Consider the following 22,554-nt stretch of genomic DNA (forward strand, 5'->3'; position numbering starts at 1 on the left):
CAACCCTCAGAATGGGAGAAAATATTTGCAAATGAAGCAACTGACAAAGGATTAATCCAAAATTTACAAGCAGCTCATGCAGCGCAATAACAAAAAAACAAACAACCCAATCCAAAAATGGGCAGAAGACCTAAACAGACATTTCTCCAAAGAAGATATACAGACTGCCAACAAACACATGAAAGAATGCTCAACATCATTAATCATTAGAGAAATGCAAATCAAAACTACAATGACATATCATCTCACACCAGTCAGAATGGCCATCATCAAAAAATCTAGAAACAATAAATGCTGGAGAGGGTGTGGAGAAAAGGGAACACTCTTGCACTGCTGGTAGGAATGTGAATTGGTACAGCCACTATGGAGAACAGTATGGAGGTTCCTTAAAAAACTACAAATAGAACTACCATATGACCCAGCAATCCCACTACTGGGCATATACCCTGAGAAAACCATAATTCAAAAAGAGTCATGTACCAATATGTTCATTGCAGCTCTATTTACAATAGCCAGGAGATGGAAACAACCTAAGTGTCCATCATCGGATGAATGGATAAAGAAGATATGGCACATATATACAATGGAATACTACTCAGCCATAAAAAGAAACGAAATTGAGTTATTTGTAGTGAGGTGGATGGACCTAGAGTCTGTCACACAGAGTGAAGTAAGTCAGAAAGAGAATGACAAATACCATATGCTAACACATATATATGGAATCTAAGAAAAAAATGTCATGAAGAACCTAGGGGTAAGACGGGAATAAAGACACAGGCCTACTAGAGAATGGACTTGAGGATATGGGGAGGGGGAAGGGTAAGCTGTGACAAAGTGAGAGCGTGTCATGGACATATATACACTATCAAACGTAAAATAGATAGCTAGTGGGAAGCAGCCGCATAGCACAGGGAGATCAGCTCGGTGCTTTGTGACCACCTGGATGGGTGGGATAGGGAGGGTGGGAGAGAGGGAGATGCAAGATGGAGGAGATATGGGAACATATGTATATGTATAACTGATTCACTTTGTTGTAAAGCAGAAACTAACACATCATTGTAAAGTAATTATACTCCAATAAAGATGTAAAAAGAAAGAAAGAGAGCCAGCTGACAATTGAAAGAACTGCTTTGCAAAAGCATGAACTCCTTGAAACTGAAAGTATTTAAAGGGAAGCTGGGTTGCCATCTGCCCAGGATATAATATGAATTCCAACTTTGGGAGGGAGTTTGACTCAAAGACATCCGAGTCTTAAGATTCTGATTCTTATCATTCTACTTCAGTCACTTTAATTACCATATCTTTTTTTTGTCTTTTTTTGGGGGTACAGGGGCCTCTCACTGTTGTGGTTTCTCCTGTTGCGGAGCACAGGCTCCGGATGCGCAGGCTCAGCGGCCATGGCTCACGGGCCTAGCCGCTCCACAGCATGTGGGATCTTCCCGGACCGGGGCATGAACCCGTGTCCCCTGCATCGGCAGGCGGACTCTTAACCACTGCGCCACCAGGGAAGCCCTGGAGCAGTATATTTTTATTCTGAGTTCTGCATCTGCTGAGTTTACTTTCTTCTGTTCTATGTAGAAATCTTCATATGTTATGGGAAAAGGGAGTTTGGTCATTAGCATAAGATAAAGCTTTTTGGTAGACATAAATGTCTTTCAACACCATGTGGTATATACATACTGGACCCCAGTATCTGAGAGCCTCTATATGCTCAGCACTGCATTTCTGATGTACAGCTGCAAGAAGATGCGGAATATATTTTTATTCTTTTCTCTATACCTAAAATATTTTATAATTTAGAAGAGTAGGTGATAATTGATTATTACTTAACATTTTCTAGAGTAGAAAAAAACATGTCATACAACAAGTCACAGTACATTATGAGGACTTTCCTGAACTGGTGATGGCAGTGGGGTTGGGTGTAAGTCAATAGTCATGAGGTAGACTTTACCAAGAGAATCTATGCAACAGCGAAATGGAAGCTCTCTCTGATATTAGCTGCATGCTCCAGGTCACTGTATAATAACAAATGGGGCAAAATGGAATAAATATGAATCAGGAATGCAGTTTATCCTTTGATAGGCTGGTAGATATAAATTGATGTAAAAGTAACATCAGACTTCAGACATAAAAATGGTTATAAAAGTAGCATTAATTCCTTCATGTCCATTTCTTGCACAATTTCACCAGTGTCATCTATAAGGCATACAGAGTAATAACACAGGGTGTCCAACCCAGAGAAGCTGGCACACAGCCACTGAAAAGATTGCTTTGGCTGAGTTGACCATATGCAAGCGACAAATGACATCAGGTTATTAAACACCTGCTGTCAAATCAGCAGAAGGAGTGCAACTATAGGCAGTGCAGGCTGAAGAATTCCTATAAGGTTACCTTGAAGCTGAGTCCTAAGGATGAAATGCTAAAGCACATGACCTGGAGAGTAGACCCTGAAAGAGCCAGCTCATTTTAACAAGGGCTTTCCATGCACCCATTCCTAAGGTACTTAATGAGCACACCCAACACGCTTGGCACTCTGTTAAAAACAACAGAGGGAAGGAAAAGGAAGAGAAGATATGTTCTTGCCTTATAATCCAGGTGGATAATCAAGCAAGGTAGTAAAATAATTTATCACTCAAACTGGGACACTTTTGAGAATGGAAAGAATTCTATTAAAATTTATGCTGCGGCAACATATGTAAACCAGGACTGTTCCTACAAAGCAGGACATATTGTTGCCGTATAGATCAGATATGTATAATTCATTCTTAAATAGCAAAATGCGGAATTGAATTTGAAATGATACAGAGTCAAATAATATATAAAATAGAACTAAAAGAGCATCTTGTCATAAATAAAGAAAACAAAACAAACTTATACCCCAAAGTTAGATACACCCAATTATAGTGAAAAATTAAAGTCAATTTAGCACCAATGGGCAGAAGCAAGACATAATAAGTAGAAAAAAAATCAAGCCACTCACTATACACTTATTAGAAAGGTTAAAATTCAAAATACTGAGAATTCCAAATGATGGCAAGCTATGGACTTGTTAGTAATAATGTACCAATAATGGCTCATCAATTTTAATAAACATATCACACTAATGCAAGATGTTCGTAATAGGGGAAACTGGGGGTTGGAGGGAGAGGGGATATGGGAACTCTGTATTTTACTCATTTTTTTCTCTAAACTTTCTTTTCCCTAAAAAGAAAGTTTATTATTAAAAATGTGAATATCAACATCTGGAATATTATATTGACATGGTAGTTGGAGGAAACTAAAGAACCCTTCTATAGGCATAAAGGGCCCCAAGGTAGCACCACTGGACAGGTGTCTGCATGGAATAAAGAGCTGGAAGAAAGGAAATAGATTATTTTTTAAAGTTTTGTTAAATAAGAAAATCCAGCCCAGCATGCTTAAGAAGATTATTTGTACCCAATATAGGCTTAAAATCAGTCCCAATATCATGCTCAGCATTCATGATAAATAAATTACTGTAAGTAGATACATTGGCTTGGCTTCTCCTTCCCTTGGTATTGCTCCTTGGACAGGTTCCAACAGTACAGTATGCTGAGCATTCAGGGGTAAAATCAAAAAGAGAAAGTTAGGCAAAGTCCACCTGAGTCATTACTATGAAGTGGAAAGGCAGACATATAGACTGGAATACACCAGAAGAATTCTAGAACACATACAACACTAGGAGCATTTTACTGGGGAAGTTGGAGCCCTGTATAGGAGCTACTAGAGTGCAATGCCCAACAGAACTTTCAGAGATGATGAAAATGCTTTATACCCATGCTGTCCAAACAGTAAACACTAGCTACATATAGCTATTGAGAACATGAAATATGGCTAATGTGACTAAGGACATGAATTTTGAATTTAATTCAATTTTAATTAATTGCAGTTAAAGTAACCACATGTGGTTAGTGACTCTGTAATTGAAAATGCAGCACTATAAAATAGAATGCACTCCCGAGACTGAACCAGGAAGAAACAGAAAATATAAACAGACCAATCAAAGGACTGAAATTGAGACTGTGATTAAAAATCTTCCAACAAACAAAAGCCCAGGACCAGATGGCTTCACAGGCAAATTCTATCAACCATTTACAGAAGAGCTAACACCTATCCTTCTCAAAATCTTCCAAAATATAGCAGAGGGAGGAATACTCCCAAACTCATTTTACGAGGCCACCATCACCCTGATACCAAAACCAGACAAAGATGTCACGAAAAAAGAAAACTACACACCAACATCACTGATGAACATAGGTGGAAAAATCCTCAACAAAATACTAGCAAACAGAATCCAATAGCCCATTAAAAGGATCATACACCATGATCAAGTGGCATTTAAACCAGGAATGCAAGGATTCTTCAATATACGCAAGTTAATCAATGTGATAAAACATACTAACAAATTGAAGGAGAAAAGGAGAAAAACCATATGATAATCTCATTGATGCAGAAAAAGCTTTTGACAAAATTCAACACTCATTTATGATAAAAACCCTCCAGAAAGTAGGCATAGAGGGAACTTTCCTCAAAATAATAAAGGCCGTATATGACAAGCCCACAGCCAACGTTGTTCTCAATGGTGAAAAACTGAAACCATTTCCTCTAAGATCAGGAACAAGAAAAGGTTGTCCACTCTCACCACTATTATTCAACATAGTTTTGGAAGTTTTAGCCACAGCAATCAGATAAGAAAAGGAAATAAAAGGAATCCAAATTGGAAAAGAAGAAGTAAAGCTGTCACTGCTTGCAGATGACATGATACGATACATAGAGAATCCTAAAGATGCTACCAGAAAACTACTAGAGCTAATCAATGAATTTGGTAAAGTAGCAGGATACAAAATTAATGCACAGAAATCTCTTGCATTCCGATACACTAATGATGAAAAATCTGAAAGAGAAATTAGGGAAACGCTCCCATTTACCACTGCAACAAAAAGAATAAAGTACCTAGGAATAAACCTACCTAAGGAGGCAAAAGGCCTGTATGCAGAAAACTATGACACTGATGAAAGAAATTAAACATGATACCAACAGATGGAGAGATATACCGTGTTCTTGGATTGGAAGAATCAATATTGTGAAAATGACTCTACTACCCAAAGCAATCTACAGATTCAATGCAATCCCTATCAAATTACTAATGGCATTTTTTACAGAACTAGAACAAAAAATCTTAAAATTTGTATGGAGACACAAAAGAACCTGAAGAGCAAAAGCAATCGTGAGAAAGAAAAATGGAGCTGGAGGAATCAGGCTCCCAGACGTCAGACTATACTACAAAGCTACAATAATCAACACAGTATGGTACTGGCACAAAAACAGGAATATAGATCAATGGAACAGGACAGAAAGCCCAGAGACACGTCCATGTACATATGGTCACCATACTTTTGATAAAGGAGGCAAGAATATACAGTGGAGAAAAGACAATCTCTTCAATACATGGTGATGGTAAAACTGGACAGCTACATGTAAAAGAATGAAGTTAGAACACTCCCTAACACCATACACAAAAATAAACTCAAAATGGATTAAAGACCTAAATGTAAGAGTGGACAGTATAAAACTCTTAAAGGAAAACATAGGAAGAACACTCTTTGACATAAATCATAGCAAGATCTTTTCTGATCCACCTCCTAGAGAAATGGAAATAAAAACAAAAATAAACAAATGGGACCTAATGAAACTTAAAAACTTTTGCACAGCAAAGGAAACCATAAATGAGATGAAAAGACAACGCTTAGAATGGGAGAAAATATTTGCAAATGAAGCAACTGACAAAGGATTAATCTCCAAAATTTTCAAGCAGCTCAATATCAAAAAAAAAAAAAAAAAAAAACAACACAATCCCAAAATGGGCAGAAAACCTAAGTAGACCTTTCCCTGAAGAAGATATACAGATTGCCAACAAACACATGAAAGGATGCTCAACATCACTAATCATTAGAGAAATGCAAATCAAAACTACAATGAGTTAGCATAAGGTATATTTTTTCTCGTTCTGACTTAATTCACTCTGTATGACAGACTCTAGGTCCATCCACCTCACTACAAATAACTCAATTTCGTTTCTTTTTATGGCTGAGTAATATTCCATTGTATATATGTGCCACAGCTTCTTTATCCATTCTTCTGCCGATAGACACTTAGGTTGCTTCCATGTCCTGGCTATTGTAAATAGAGATGCAGTGAACATTGTGGTACATGACTCATTTTGAATTATGGTTTTCTCAGGGTATATGCCCAGTAGTGGGATTGCTGGGTAGTATGGTAGTCTAACACATATATATGGAATCTAAAAAAAAAAAAAAAGTTTATGATGAACCTAGGGGCAGGACAGGAATAAAGATGCAGAAGAAGAAAATGGACTTGAGGACATGGGGAGGGGGAAAGGTAAGGTGGGACGAAGTGAGAGTGGCATGGACTTATATATACTACCAAATCTAAAGTAGATAGCTGGTGGGGAGCAGCCACATAGCACAGGGAGATCAGCTCGGTGCTTTGTGTCCACCTAGTGGGTTGGGATAGGGAGGGTGGGAGGGAGATGCAAGAGGGAGGGGATATGTGGATATATGTATATGTATAGCTGATTCACTATGTTATAAAGCAGAAACTAACACACCATTGTAAAGCAATTATACTCCAATAAAGATGTTTAAAAAAAAAGATGCAGGTCGAAAGTATAAAAGGTAGAAACAATAAAAATAATAAAACAGAAACAACAACAAAAAAAACTACAATGAGGTATCACCACACAACAGTCAGAATGGCCATCATCAAAAAATCTAAAAACAGTAAATGCTGGAGAGGGTCTGGAGAAAAGGGAATCCTCTTGCACTGTTGGTGGGAATGTAAACTGATACAGCCACTATGGAGAACAGTATGGAGGTTCCTTAAAAAACTAAAAATAGAACTACCATACAACCCAGCAATCCCACTACTGGGCATATACCCTGAGAAAACTATAATTCAAAAAAAGTCATGTACTACAATGTTCATTGCAGCTCTATTTACAATAGCCAGGAGATAGAAGCAACCTAAGTGTCCATCAACAGATGAATGGATAAAGAAGATGTGGCATATATATACAATGGAATATTACTCAGCCATGAAAAGAAACAAAACTGAGTTATTTGTAGTGAGGTGGATGGACCTAGAGTCTGTCATACAGAGTGAAGTAAGTCAGAAAGAGAAAAACAAATACCGTATGCTAACACATATATATGGAATCTTTAAAAAAAAAAAGGTTCTGAAGAACCTAGGTGCAGGACAGGAATAAAGATGCAGATGTAGAGAATGGACTTGATGACGCGCGGAGTGGGAAGGGTAAGCTGGGACGAAGTGAGAGAGTGGCACGGACATATATACACTACCAAATGTTAAACAGATAGCTAGTGGGAAGTAGCCACATGGCACGGGGAGATCAGCTCAGTACTTTGTGACCACCTAGAGGGGTGGGATAGGGAGGATGTGAGGGAGATACAAGAGAGAAGATATATGGGGATATTTGTATACATATAGCTGATTCACTTTGTTATACAGCACAAACTAACACAACATTGTAAAGCAATTATACTCCAATTAAGATGCTGAAAAAAAAAAGAAAAAATAATATACTATGCCCACTCTTAACTGCTTCCAGCACCATCCATACCAGCACTACTGCTCCAAATAGAGAGAAATTTGAACCAGCTGACTGTAAACCAGAGGGGGCATGTCTTGTACACCTTCATTATTCAGCAAAGAGTTAAAAAATGACTATAGTGTATAAGACAGTATTTCTAAACATGAGATCAATAGATTCACATAGGGGAAACACTCGGGGTGGTTACTGACAATGTGAAGTTTGGGTATCCGTATCATATCTACTGGATCAGAATCACCTGTGTTGAGGAAGAACCAGTATTCTGTACTGTTAGCAAATTTATGTACAAAGTTCAAGAAAGACAGTATAAAAAATGTACTTTTTAAGACAAAAAAAATAGAATGTATGTAGATGACATACATAAGTATATGATATTGTATACAAGCCCATGACAGTGGAAATTAGAGCTGAGATTATATAACTGAGATGAAGCCTGGACAATAAAAGGTTTACCATAAAGGACTAAGATACCAGACAGGAAGGTAATGTAATAACGTAGGTAAGAAGTGACAAGGGCTAGGTGATAAATGAAAAGTGAAAAGAGAAATTGGGAAATGTGGAGTTGAAGGCAAATGAGCAGGATAAATTAAACTATCAGAGAGAACTCTTGGTCACTGCACACAAGGTGTTGTCATTGAAAATATATGGGCTTTGGGTAAGAAGTTGATTTAGGTGGAGAATAATGAGCTCAGAATTGGGCATTCTGAGGTGGTTGAAGAATATCCACATGGAAGTTTTCAGAATGAGTTAAAAACTGGGGGGACAGAGCTGAGGTAATAGGCTAAGATTGAGATAAACATGTCAGCATCATCTACATAGGGTCAAAAATTGAAATCACAGAAAGAGAAGAATGAATCTGAGCGACTGTCCACAGTAAGTAATTCAGAGAATTAAAAAGAAGCACAAAAAGCAGAAAGAAGCGGACTATATTCCTGCTCATTAAATTTAAAAAATTTTATTTGGTCTTGACCTACTATCTTCCTCCTCTCTGGTTGCCTTCTTCAGCAGCTTTTAGGCTTCTAAATTTCTCATAGTTAGAGGTTTCCTCTACATTTAGATTTTATCAATTAGAGAATTTGCCTTCTAATGAGTATTAAAATAAACTGCAAAGTTTTTTTTCTTTTCTTTTAAAAAATGTCTCAAAAGGGAACCCTCGCACACTGTTGGTGGGAATGTAAATTGGTGTAGCCACTATGGATAACAGAATGGAGGTTTTGCAAAAACCTAAAACTCGAACTACCGTTATGACTCAGCAATTCCACTCCTAGGTATTTATCCAAAAAATGAAAACACTAATTCAAAAAGGTATATGCATGTCAATGTTCATAGCAGTATTATTTACAATTGCCAAGATATGAAAGCAATCCAAGTGTCCATCAACAGATGAATGGATAAAGATGTGGTATATATATGTATATATGTGTGTGTGTATATATATATATATATATATATATATATATATATATATATGCATACACATGTAATACTACTCAGCCATAAAAAATAATGATCTTTTGCCGTTTGCAATAACATGAATGTACTTGGAGGGTATTATGCTGAGTGAAATAAGTCAGAGAAAGACAAATGCTGCGTTATATCACTTATATGTGGAATCTCAAAAATAAAACTAGTGAATATAAAAATAAAATCTCACTTTTTCTCTCTCTTTTCCTTCAAATATCTCTAAATATCTTTCTTTGGGTCAAGTTACACTAAAATCATCTCTGCTTCTATACCTAGACCCTGAAGGAGAAATAAATAAGCCATCATTGATTGCTTTCACTTCTTTATTAAGCTCCTTGTTAGTGTGGAAGTTATCTTGCACAAAGTTTCTTGCTCATTAGAGTAGAAAATTTCAGCTTACTCTAAACTCTATTAGCCAAATAGACATAATACAAAAACTAGCCTTTAGTAATAAAGCCTCTGGGACTTCCCTGGTGGTCCAGTGGGTAAGACTCCATGTTCCCAGTACAGGGGGCCAGGATTCAATCCCGGGTCAGGGAACTAGATCCCCCATGCACCCCGCAACTAAGAAGTCTGAATGCCGCAAATAAAAGATCCTGCATGCAGCAACTAAGACCCGGCGCAGCCAAAATAAATAATTAATTTAAAAAAAAGAATAAAGCCTCTGGACTCAGCCTGTTTGGACAATTCCTTTTTCAACCTCTTCACAGAGGGACCTTAGACAAAGAGGGTTTATTTTTACTAAGCCTCTATATTCTCATCTGCATAATGATGATGCTGTCCTAGCTTACCTTATAGGGTAGTTATGAAAATTAAAAGAGAAAATATATTTCAAGTGCTTACATACCTGGCACATAATGGTCATTGACTTTTTAAATGTATTTATTCAAAATATGAAGTTTATTTATGCCATATTTTATCAAAGTAAAATGACATCATTATTTTATGTACCTCTAAGAAAAGGGGAAAATCCCGGCAAACTATGAAATGCCATTGACTACAAGAAGCATGTCAATTTCAAAGATGTTAACATGTGAAAAAATATGTCTTAGAATTGAGTATATCAAGTAGTGTTTGTGGTATACAAAGTTTAAGAGTTGTGTGATTTCTATGACTGGCTAGGATCCATTTATACCAGAAACACAGCTGTGAGATCTTGTATGAAAATGGACAATATGAATCCAGAGAACACTCAGAGAGTAGTAATTAATATTGTGGGTTCTGGATTGAGATAGACTTGGGTTCAGATCCCTGCTCTATTACTTACCAATGGTGTACCCTTGGGCTAGTTATTTAACTTGTCCACCCTGCAGCTGTAAAATGGGAATAACGATAGTTCTAAATTTAAGATGACTGTGAGTATTAAATGGGCAGCGATACTCATGAAGCCTTCAACAAAGTACCTGGCAAATACTGTGTTTAAAAATTAGTACTTGCTAGCCATTCACAGCAGCACAGTGCCTTATCCTCCAGGGGTCTAGGGGCAGACCAATGTTAGGATGAGGTGAGGCATTCAGGGATAACATCAAAAATACGTGGGACCTGCAAAAAAAGCTATACCTATAAACCAAAGAGCAAACTTGAAACATATCTCAGGGAAACCACAATTGCTGGTCCTGGATAAATAAGTCTTTTTAGAGACATTGACACATGCCCTACATCCTCTCAAATTTACTTTTAAACATAAAATATATTTTTAAAAGCCTATGTATTAGTGTGTGTGTGTATGAGGCTATGGAAGAGAAAGAAAATTTGTCTGTGGTATTCCTGGTTTTTGTTTGTTTTTATTGTTGTTTTTTATACTTTGAATTTCCTTTCCTATGAGAATTTCAAACATATTTCAAAACACAAGTAAAAAAATTGCCCTAGGGGTTTCCCTGGTGGCACAGTGGTTAAGAATCTGCCTGCCAATGCAGGAGACATGGGTTTGAGCCCTGGTCCGGGAAGATCTCACATGCAGCAGAGCAACAAAGCCCGTGTGCTACAGCTACTGACCCTGTGCTCTAGAGCCCGCAAGCCACAACTACTGGGCCCACATGGCACAACTACGGAAGCCCGTGTGCCTAGAGCCCATGCTCTGCAACAAGAGAAGCCACGACAATGAGAAGCCCCGCGCACCGCAACAAAGAGTGGCCCCCACTCACCGCAACTAGAGAAAGCCTGCACGCAGCAACGAAGACCCAAAACAGTCATAAATAAATAAATTTATTTTTAAAAAATTGCCCCAGCACTCAAAAATAAAGGTAAATGGGAAAGAGATTAAATTATAACATCATTATGACCAGAAATGGATATATTTTATATCATCTTTATCATTAATAAAAGATTCTGACATCTAATCAAGGTTGAAATCAGAACATTCTAATTAATTTGAATGTTTGCTCCGGACATGGCTCCATGAATGGCAGTGGGGGGAGAAGTGCATCATTATGATGTATTACCATGGTTTAGAGCAATCTGTCTGATGGCATCTAATAAATGACTTTACATTGACATAAAACAAGTTAGTACACTATTAAGTACCATAAATCATATTTGGTAGTAGGTGTAGATGAGAAACATTAACGGAGATTGAATTTGTTTCAGGTGTTTGAAACTCATTGCGTTCACTTACCACTACACATTAAACAAAGAAATAGCTTTCCAAGTAGGAAAATGTATTAACCATTTGATTTCCACACACAGTATAGTGAGTGCAAAACAGGTGCTAAAATAAAGGTACAGTTTGGTGTCTAAAGGCTGGTTGATATCCAGGAAGAGGGTACCAGGGTGACTGTACCTGTTGTAATAGCCACATCCATTCTGAATTATCAGTGCCTCCAGTGCACTTCATGCTAAATATATTGAATTTCAACCCTTTCAAATGACTCCAGACTTCTAAGTTCAGTTAAAGAACTTCACTTGAGGAATAAACCAGGCAACTACATTAAAGAAGGCTTTACTATATCAACCCTGGGGATTGGTACTCAGTAAGAAAGACCAGATAGGGGAGCCTATGAAATTAAGAAAGTTGGCATCAGAGGGGCTAGCTCCAAAGAGAAGGAAGATATTTTAGGAGCATTGGGAAATCTATCAAAAAACTATTTTATACACCAAAAAGAGGGTGAACATTTTGGAGGGGCTGGCAATGTATTCTACAGATTGAAGTTTGCTGTCAAATCAGCAACAGAACGGCAATAGTAGTTATAGTTCCTGGAGTTTGAGTCTGGGACGAGAGATAATTTGAGTTTCTTGAATTTGATGCAATGACTTAGAAGGACTATAATCAAGACAGAACCAACAGTTTAAATAACAGCAACACCTACTACAACTACAATAAAAACAAGGCAAGCACTCTACTTCTGAAAATGTAGTGAAACTCAGTGAGTGGAAATGGGGTATAAATTTAAAGCTGATCTAACTACAGAGCTGTCCATAACACTCAGCTTCTGAACTACTGATTGGGCTCCTTAAATTCTCCTTGCTAGAAAAACAATTAATTGCAGAGAACCTGAGATTATAGGCAGAGATTAAATGGCTAAAACTTCCAAAGTTTTAGAAGTACAGGAGTAGTGAGCTAGGAATCATGGTCTACAAAGGGATATAAAAATAATAAATCTGTGAGGTTTGGAAAAATCAGGACAAAAGAGGCCATAATCCTCCACTCCACAGTGCTAACGCCTCAAGAATGATCATAATATTTATTTAATTTTTTATTTTGAAAGAACATTATACTTATGGGAAAGTTGCAAGAATACAGAGATTCCCATATGCCATTTGTTCAGCTTTCCCTGATCTTAACATTTTATTTATTCACAGTATGACTGTGAAGCCAAGCAATATGTAGACCTTATTAGAATTTCACCAACTTTCCCACTAAGGCCCTCTTTTCTGGCCCACGATTCAAAGATCCCGTCCTCAATTTAGTTATCACATCTCTTTAGTCTCCTCCAGTTTGTGGCGGTTTCTCAGTATTTGTCCAGCATGGCCTTACCACTTTTGAAGAGTAATGGCCAGCTGCTTTATGTCATCCCCGTATACATGGGTTTAAATGATGTTTCTCATGATTAAATTGAGATTACATAGTTTTGGCAAGAATACCATAGGAGTGGTATTTTGCCCTTTATAGTACATTCAGGGGGTACATGATATCAATATATCTTATTACTGGTGATATTAATTTTGATCACTTGGGGTTTGTTTTGTGTGTGTGTGTTTCCTGAGTCTGTCCACACTACATGGAAGTTTAGCTGTCAGAGTGCTGTGGAAGGGATCCCTGTGTTATTAGAAAGAGAGGCAAAGCCCTGAGGCTGTTCTTCGGGGCAAAGGTTCCAGGAACAAGCATCGCTGGTCTCCTGTGACAAATTCTAAACACCTTGCAGGTGCCTGCAGGAGCAGTTGGCCCCAAGGATATGCAATGGAATGGTGCGTTCGGCTGGCTGTAGACTTGGACCTTAGTAGACATCAGATTGTGGCCCCAGGGCTCCATGCTTGAAGCCCCAGGTGCTGCCCTGGGGCCTTCCTTCTCCTAGAAGGCTATAGATTTCTGGCCCACATGTATGCAGTTCACTGCCCTATTTTGCCTTAGGGCAGTCTCCCCTCTGCACAGCCTTTGGGCCAGAGCCAGTTGCTCAGTACCTGGTCAGGAACCCTTGGGCAAGGTGCCATTGCGATGTGACACTGACTGTGAGGTTGGGCTCAGTGATGATGAGGATTGGGGTTTACTTGATAAAAGCCTTGAGTCAGACTTTCCATTTAGTCTGGAAAGAGGCGCCCAAATGTCTGTTGGAACAGTTGTCTGTCAGGCACTGTCTAGCACTCAGCTTCATGCTTTGAGATGCCAGATCAAGTGTTCATCTCATTAACTCAGTTCTGACAAAACTGCTTTGACATAGTCTCTGGAGGTGACAAGATGTGGGCTAGGGAGAGGGAGAAGGTGAGGATGAGATGGCATTTGGACTGCTGGTTCAGTGATTAGAATGTCATTTCCATGGCCCTTGGTGGAGACAAAGGCCCTGAATAAAAACCAAAATTCTCCCTATTTAAGCATCCTTCCCAATGTAATGTTTTCTTTATTTCTCCTTTTAGCTTATCCTGATGGTAAGGTAAAAAAAAAAAACCTGGTAGCATATGAAAATCAGCCATGGGAGGACAGGAAAGGGGAAAAAGAGTCATGTGTGGGACTCACAGAATTAATTCAGTCAGTAAGAAGAAATGTCGGCTAAGCATCAGGGGGAGACAGGGTGGGTAAAAGAAAGTGGGTTTGCAGCAGAGGCGGCAGAGCTGGTATCAATTTTCTTATAACACAAGGGTGCAAACCCTCACTAGTTTTTCAAGTAAAATATCAAAGAATGCCAATCCATGACCTGACAGCAGTTCTCCCAGTTGAAGGTGAGTCAATATTGCTTAACATCTTTCTGTGGTTACTGGCACTACATTCTCTACAGTCATATTGTGGCTGCATATATCACTGCAAGACACAAATGAGATGAGATAGCAGTTTCCTCGGAAAGTCTTTAAGGGCACACAGATATGTTCAGTTGGGAATGTTACCATCAGATCACAGAGCTATCTTTTCTTCAACTAACATAAAACACTGCACAGGAGGCAGTAAAATAATAAACATGTAAATGGAGGAAAAGAACAGCCAAAGAACACTAAAAATATCTGGAAGAACAAATTATATTGTGAAGAAAAAGCAGCACAAAATGAAACAAAATATGGCCCATCCTTCTGGTGTCTTTGAAGTCCAAGTTTAATTTGTTCTCTGTGTGTGTGTGAATACAATAAACACTTTTATACCATGTAAGTCTCATCTCTTTTGGATTTGGATTTTTGACTAAGCACCGGTGACTTCTCTTAATCGGAAAGAACAATGAAGGTGGCAAACATATCTCTGCCTAGGGTCTTAATAAAGCTTTGAAAACTGTAATTTAACAAATTGTCTTTTCATCTCAAAATGGGATTGTAACCCATGTTGGAAAGTTTCATTAACATTTGCTCCACTCAGTGAGAGTCCTTCTAGTGGGGCCTTTGCAAAAGACTAAGGTGTTGTCAGACTGAAATAAAAGCTGCTTCGCTCAAAGTACTTTTCCAATTTTAGAAACCATAGAGTGTAAGCTTCTGCCTTTAGGTGAGAAAACAAAAGCCCATTGAGATTAAATATTTTCTCTGAGGACATTTACTGAGTTACACAAATGATACTGGAGAAGAGAAAATAGAAGAAATATTAATTTGGTGCTACTTTGGTGTTATTTCTTTTTTGTGTGTGTGTGTGTGTTATTTCTTAAATTTCATTTGGTGCTACCTCTTAAATACCTCTTCTCTTTCAGGTGTTATATAACTTTATCTTCACAAAAATCCTGTGCTGTATTAATTTCCTTATTTTATAGGTGTGAAATTAAGGATTAATGAGGTGAAATAACTCATTCAAGTTCACACAATGAGGAAGTAGCCGAGCCAAGGTTTCCAGCTGATCCTTTGTCACCAAATATGATTTTATATGCTATGCTGAAATGAAAATTACAATTCTGTATAATATATCCTCTAACAGAAAAAATAAAGGAGTGATCTCATTAAAATATTTATTCAGTTCTACAAAATCTACTTGCTCATTTTTCAGGCAAAGGAAAATATATTTTCTTTCTTCAAAGATCTTTAAAACTCTTCCCATAGGAAAAAATATATTTATCTCTATATTTTTGAGAGTTTGGTGGACAGATATTTCAGCAATAATTTTCAAGATTGTACTAACCTCCATCTCGTTAGATGTTTTTACAAAATACATTATGCTTGACAGAAATTATTTCAGAAATACTGGAGAGACAGGAGGGTGGGAGATGGAGAATCATAGGCTGTGACAGAGGTAATTGCCTTCAAAGAGTAGTGCTTCTTGCTCTCTGAGATTAGAGATAAATTAATCCCTGAGTCCCCACATGCCCAAGTGTAAGGAGCAAATATAAGTTCAAGCATCTAATGAAGTGATTTTGTAGTGGAAGCAAACTGCAAGCCATGACTCACCTGTGCTTTTAAAGGCTTGATTTTATGCAGAACTAAAAAGTAGGAGATGAAAAATTGGTCATTAAATGAAAAACCAGAGGCTTTGATTATTGGAGGGAATGAAAATAACATTCTGGAAACTATGCCATATTTAATTGTTTATATCCTATTCAATCACTGATGCACATATAGGTCCATAGTCCCTTAGCCTGTGTCTTCATGTTCTCCTTTAAGCCTCCAATCATACAATAGATCAAATTAATGCATTCTGAGGCAGCACAACTAGCTAGAATAGGGTGATTGTGCTTCCTGGGTTTGATCAAGTTCAGCTCATGTTTGAATGCTCTATGTCAACTTAGGGCCTAAGTAAATTAGAGCAACAGTCTCTGCTGGAACATTAGGTAAATTCAACCTGATTGCACAAGTGAGTGAAATTTTTGAGAAAGATCATAACTGTGCATTAAAAACACAAGTAAGTCACTAAGTAATCTGTGAAAATCAGATCATTTACTATTTGCAGTCTAAAAACATGAACGGAATAAAGGCAAAAATTAATTATTAACTGAAGCAAGAAACCCCTTATTTACACTGGGATCACAGTGAAGGCTGAAGTGATCCTTTAGGGGGGTTTGCTCAGTGGTCTCACTGTCCCAGCACTATGGACAGCAACTAGGAACTTAGAAAAAGAAGGAAGAACTTGTACAACCTGTTCTGCTCCAAATTAGTCTAAACACTGCTGCTATTCAGAACTTACTACCCAGAGTTAAGAGTTGATTTTGTTTAAAAATTGTGTGTATATTCCACATAAATTCTATCATCCATAGAAGAAACATGAACTAAAGCAAGTGTGTCTCACAAGTGCTTTGCGTTTATTTGTTCCCTTAAAGTATTCTTTCTTTTCTTCTTCTTTTATTATAGTAGTGTAGTAGTAGTAGTAATAATTTTGCCAAACTTTCCTGATAAATTCATCCTTTTAGGTGACTATGTGTTGCATATCAAATACAGATCATCCAAAAACTAATATTTATTAATGTTGCCTGGTTACTTAAAGTTACAAGCGTTCATATCATCGACTACATGTAGAAGAAAGCCAAGATCTGATTTTGAAACATAGGAATATGTTCATCAGGGAAGAACGAAGGAAAACTCAAAATCATACACCACCCAACCATTTTTAACAATGTTTGAAGAGCCTACAATATAACTGTATTAGTTTCTTATAGCTGCTGTAACAAATTATCACTACACAAATTTGTGTTGTTTAAAACAACACAAACTTATGATCATATAGTACTGGATATCAAAGTCTGAAGTTAGTGTCACTGGGCTAAAGTCAAAATGTCTTTAGGGCAGCATTCCTTCGGGGTCCTCTAGGGGGGGTACTGGTTTCCTTGCTTTTTCCAGTTTCTAGAGGCTGCCCACATTGCTTGGGTCATGGCCCTATACTACTCCCATCTCTGCTTCTGTCATCATATCTCCTCTGATTATCTCTCACTCTGACATTTCTGCCTCCCTCTTATAAAGACCCGGTTTCCACCTGTTATACTTCGGGAGAATCTTTGCATCTCAGGATCCTTAACTTCACATTTCAAAGTTCCTTTTGCCGTATCAGTAACATATTCACAGGTTCTGGGGATCAGGATGTGGACATCTTTGGGAAGCCACTATTCTGCTTTCCACAATAATTATCATCACTGTAGTCAATTAACTGAATCTAAGAGAAGAATAAGACATGAATTTTATCCACAAATAATTATCAACATGGATCCTTTTGTGTAAGGTCCTCCTCCTAATATTCGCATTAATTCATGATATATTAAACCACTCTGATTCTTCAATGTATTTAAGTAAACTTGCCTGTGGTAGATTGTTTACAAAGTAGCTCCAATTGTTCCTCTCCTTGTATCTGTTTACCTTTGCAAATGTAAGTTTACAACTCCTCCTATCAAGAGGTGAAGTATATTTCAGCACATTAAAATCTGGCTTGTTTTGTGACTATTTTGGCAAATAGAATATGGAGAAATGATGTGTAAGTTCTGAGCAAAGACCTCCAGAGGCCTCGGGAAGTTCCACTATTTTTCTTGAAACTTCTATGACCTGGGCATAAATCTGGGCAACCTGCTGGAGGAGGAAAGACCACATGGGGCAGAGCTGAGTTGTTCCAGCTCTGTAGCCATCCTAGACTAGCCAGACCCCTGCTGACTTGGCCACTGACCATAGATGTATGAGGGAGACCAGAAAACACTAGATAAACTTCCCAGCTCACCAGAGACTTGTAAGCAATCACAAATGCTTATTGTTTACAGCTGCTAATTTTGGGGTGGCTTGTTACACAGCAAATGCTAATGCATACATTGCCTTATATAATAACAGTTTAATATTTCTTAGTGTTCCAAGCGGATATGACATTCTTTCCAAAATTTATAATCTTAGATTCTTGTAAATTCTTAAAAACTCTTTTAAAATCATGTTCCATACCATTTATTTGGGATAATGTCTGTGTGAATTTATGTCTTTGAATTACAGTCTGCCTCATGAGCATAAAAATCTTCAGTTTAAAAGTTCATTCAAAGTTGCTTTTACAAGGTGTTTTAGAAATGATAACAATAGGTTGTGTCTCACTTTGGAAATTATAAAATGTCAGCTGGCAAATTATTTTAAGATTTTCTCATTAATTTTCTATTGCAATTATATTAGGATAAATTGTTTTAACAAAAGCTCTGGAATACAGTGAATACTTTTAGGGGTTGAGATCATCTCTCTTTTATGAGCTTACCTACTTATAGAAAATAATATTGGTTCTTATAGTTTCTTTTTCCAATTAACAAAATACTTTTCTAAACTATCTGTTAATGGAGACTTTTTAATAAATAAAGACATGTTTCTCCTATGTTCACTGAAAATGCTTTAAACAAATATCTTTGTGTGCATATCTGTAAATATATATACATATATATAAAAGATTCCATGCCTTTAAAAATTCTGTAAACTTAGACTGAATTTCAATAATTTTATGAACTTTTTCTTAACAAGTGCCTTTTGCTGAAGTTTTCTTCTACAGCAACATTAAAATGCAGTTCTTATTTATTATTGATGAGATGATCTGCTAATTGCAAGAACTTTTCTTAACTATAATTATTTTCTGTCCTTGCTTTAAATATCATAAATATTGAATATCCTTCCCCACATCACCAGTATCTCAACAGAGAGTTTCCATAAATATAAGCATCAGTGTTATAAAGTAGCTAGAATATTTTTGGATAATTTATGCAAATAACTGTTATTAATTTATAATAATAACAGAAAGTACTGATATGAGAAAGAAGAAAGATATCTATAGAAATAAAGGGTTAAGGGTTAAGTTGTATATAATTACTAAGCTTTTGCATGAAATATATAATTTTAAATTAAGGGGAGCTAGGAATCTTTTCACATGCTTAGTAACATCACAAAATGATTCACTGGAGGAAAGTAAGTTAATTCCTCATTGGATTCTCATTTTTCCTTTCCTTTTTTCCTTCTTCTTCTAGAAGTCATATGGAATTTATATAGAGAGTTCTGCAAACATTAACATTCATTTATATAAAATTATTCTAAAATTCATGTGTGTCTCTGCAGATGAGAAATTTCTAAATGTACAATCCATGTTTCATACATTTAGGGCAATACCATATTATGGCATAGTACCTTAGAATACACAGAACACAGCATATTAAATATGTTAACCTGCTTCCCTGGTGGTGCAGTGGTTGAGAATCTGCCTGCCAATGCAGGGGACACGGGTTTGAGCCCTGGTCTGGGAAGATCCCACATGCCACCGAGCAACTAGGCCCGTGAGCCACAACTACTGAGCCTGCGCGTCTGGAGCTTGTGCTCCACAACAAGAGAGGCCACGACAGTGAGAGGCCTGCGCACCGCGATGAAAAGTGGCCCCCGCTCACCGCAACTAGAGAAAACCCTCACACAGAAACGAAGACCCAACACAGCCAAAAATAAATAAATGTTAACCAAATTTCATTTTTGTAAACCAGTGTTTTCACATATTTGACTTCTTTCCATAATTATTTTTATAGGCACCAGATCCAAAAATCACATAGCATACCAATAGTAGGAATCTCATATTTCAACCAGAAACCCTTATTAATGTTTCATTTTTTTTTTTACTATTTTGTACTGCTCCGGATGAGGATGGGTTATATTACATAATTTATAAGGATGACAACTTCTACCTTTGGCCATTTCTTTTGTCAATTATCTTGAGTAAATGTCAAAATTGTTACACTAAAGTCAACAGAGAGTGAATGGAAACTCTTTTCTGTGGCTTTACTTTTCTTAATTCATTAAGATAAAAATAAATGACATTGTAAATATCTACATTACGTGTACATTACATCCAACTAAAAAATATCATAAAGCCATAAACAAAGAGGATTGCACCTGTAGAATAAAAAGGAGGGAAACAAAGTCCTCAAACTGGAGATTGGTAAGCAGTTGTATTTTTTGAAAAATCATCTAGTTTCAACATAACCTCATAAATATAACTTCATATTCCTTATTCTCATTAAACCAAGTTGAGTTACTTGATACACAAGAATGGTCTCATCATAACTACTGTATATGTCCCAGTACAAAACATGGGAGCAACTATTAGCAAAATAATTTATTTTGAAAATTTTTCTATTTCTGTGAAGACTTCAACGAAGGCTAATTATCCATTAACAAGAATAGGACTGTGCCTCCCTGTTAGCTGTCACTAGGTTAAAAAAGGAAAAAGAACAGAGCATGGAGTTTGCTTCCCAATGGAAAACCTGAGATCATTTATTAATTCTTTATGAAATTCAACTATACTCTCTTATGTAGGGGCCCTAATGAGTGTAAAAAATTCAAGCGATTTAGTTTAAACAGTAGTTGCTTTTAATTGACAACAGAAGTATAAATGTGGTCTTCGTTAATAATGTTGCTAATCCTATTTCCTGCATTTGATTAAATGTACCATTTAGCTAATAGACATATTTTATATGTGACATTAATATACCATAATCACTGAGGCATAAGCATCATCTACCACAAAATATTCCAGACTGTATGCTCAGTGGGTAAACACATATTATAGATAATTCTCACAAGATCCCCGGGAAGTAGCAGATTAACACATTTATATTCACGAGGTTAAGTGTCATGCAGCTAGAGAAGTAAATAGCAGGTTTCAGGATTAAAATCTAGGTCACTGTTGGTTCCAGAGCCTTCACTTGTTCCATTTCACCATCATTACTGATAAATCCTCATAGAGTTCTAGCATAATGCAGCACCATTTGTTAGATGTTTGAAGTACAAAGACAGGTAAGAAGTTGTCCTTGCCTCTAAGGAACTTACAACTTAGTTGTGGAAACAAGGCATGTACATAAAGAAACATCAGTATAAAAGGGCCTATCAGAGCTGTTTTTGTGGGAGTGAAAGGAGGTCGGGTCCCCATTGGAACAGACCATAGAGGAAGTCAATAACAGAAGATGCCACATTTCACACTGTATTACATGGTTGCTTCAGGACATCTGTCTAGAATAGTAGTGAGGGGGAAAAAAATTACATGCTTAGAAATAAATGGCAGACTAGGCAAGATGCCTTACTTGTCTACTGTAAATTTGGACTCCGAATCAACGGCTCCTTACCTTCTGGCCATACTCAGCTGGTCCGGCTTGTCTGTTTCCACTCCTAGGAGCTTCAAACACACTCCTCAGCTCATCAAGGGCGATGGAGAAGCGTTCGATCCTGCGCCGACCACTCAAGGAATCCTCCTTCAGCACTTCTGGCCGGCCATAGTCCCTAGAGTTGTCACTCTTGTCCTCAGGAAACTTCTCTTCAGGCTCTGAGCTCAACATCTCTTCTCCGACACTGCAGGGCAGATTTGGGGGATCTGGAGGTCCAGGCACTGAAGCTGCCTCTCCTTCAGGTTCAAGCAATTTGTTTTCTTGAGGCTGGAAGAGCCTGCAACGACTGCCCCTGGGACTACACTCATTTTTCTGGTAATCGCTGGATTCCCATTTCTGCCGCAGGAGGTTCAGGGAGCCCTTCTGCATTGGAAACATCGATGATGCCAGGTTGTCCTGCAATATCAAAAGTCCTTTCATCAAAGATATGCATGTGAGTAATTTTCCAAACACTGTGTTTAGGAGTGCCAGCTCTTGGGATTTGTATTTCAGTGTAGAAATCCAGCTTTGCTATATAATTTCTGGCTCTTGACCCTATATGAAGCTATGTCAGTTAACCTAGAATTAGATTATGGAGAGGACTGATTTGTACAGCCGAGGACATTTGACTCTAAAGAGACAAAACTAGGAAAACATGATTTTCTTCCCTCTTCCTTCTATGTAAAATCAGTCAATAATTACTTACAAAGTAAAATTTGAGCAATATTCACTCATCATTTAGTATGTTCTGAGAAAAGA

The sequence above is a fragment of the Delphinapterus leucas genome, chromosome 8 (assembly GCF_059928025.1).
Source record: "Delphinapterus leucas isolate spDelLeu-1000000601 "Yukka" chromosome 8, BTC_Dleu_Yukka2, whole genome shotgun sequence".
Lineage (NCBI taxonomy): Eukaryota > Metazoa > Chordata > Mammalia > Artiodactyla > Monodontidae > Delphinapterus > Delphinapterus leucas.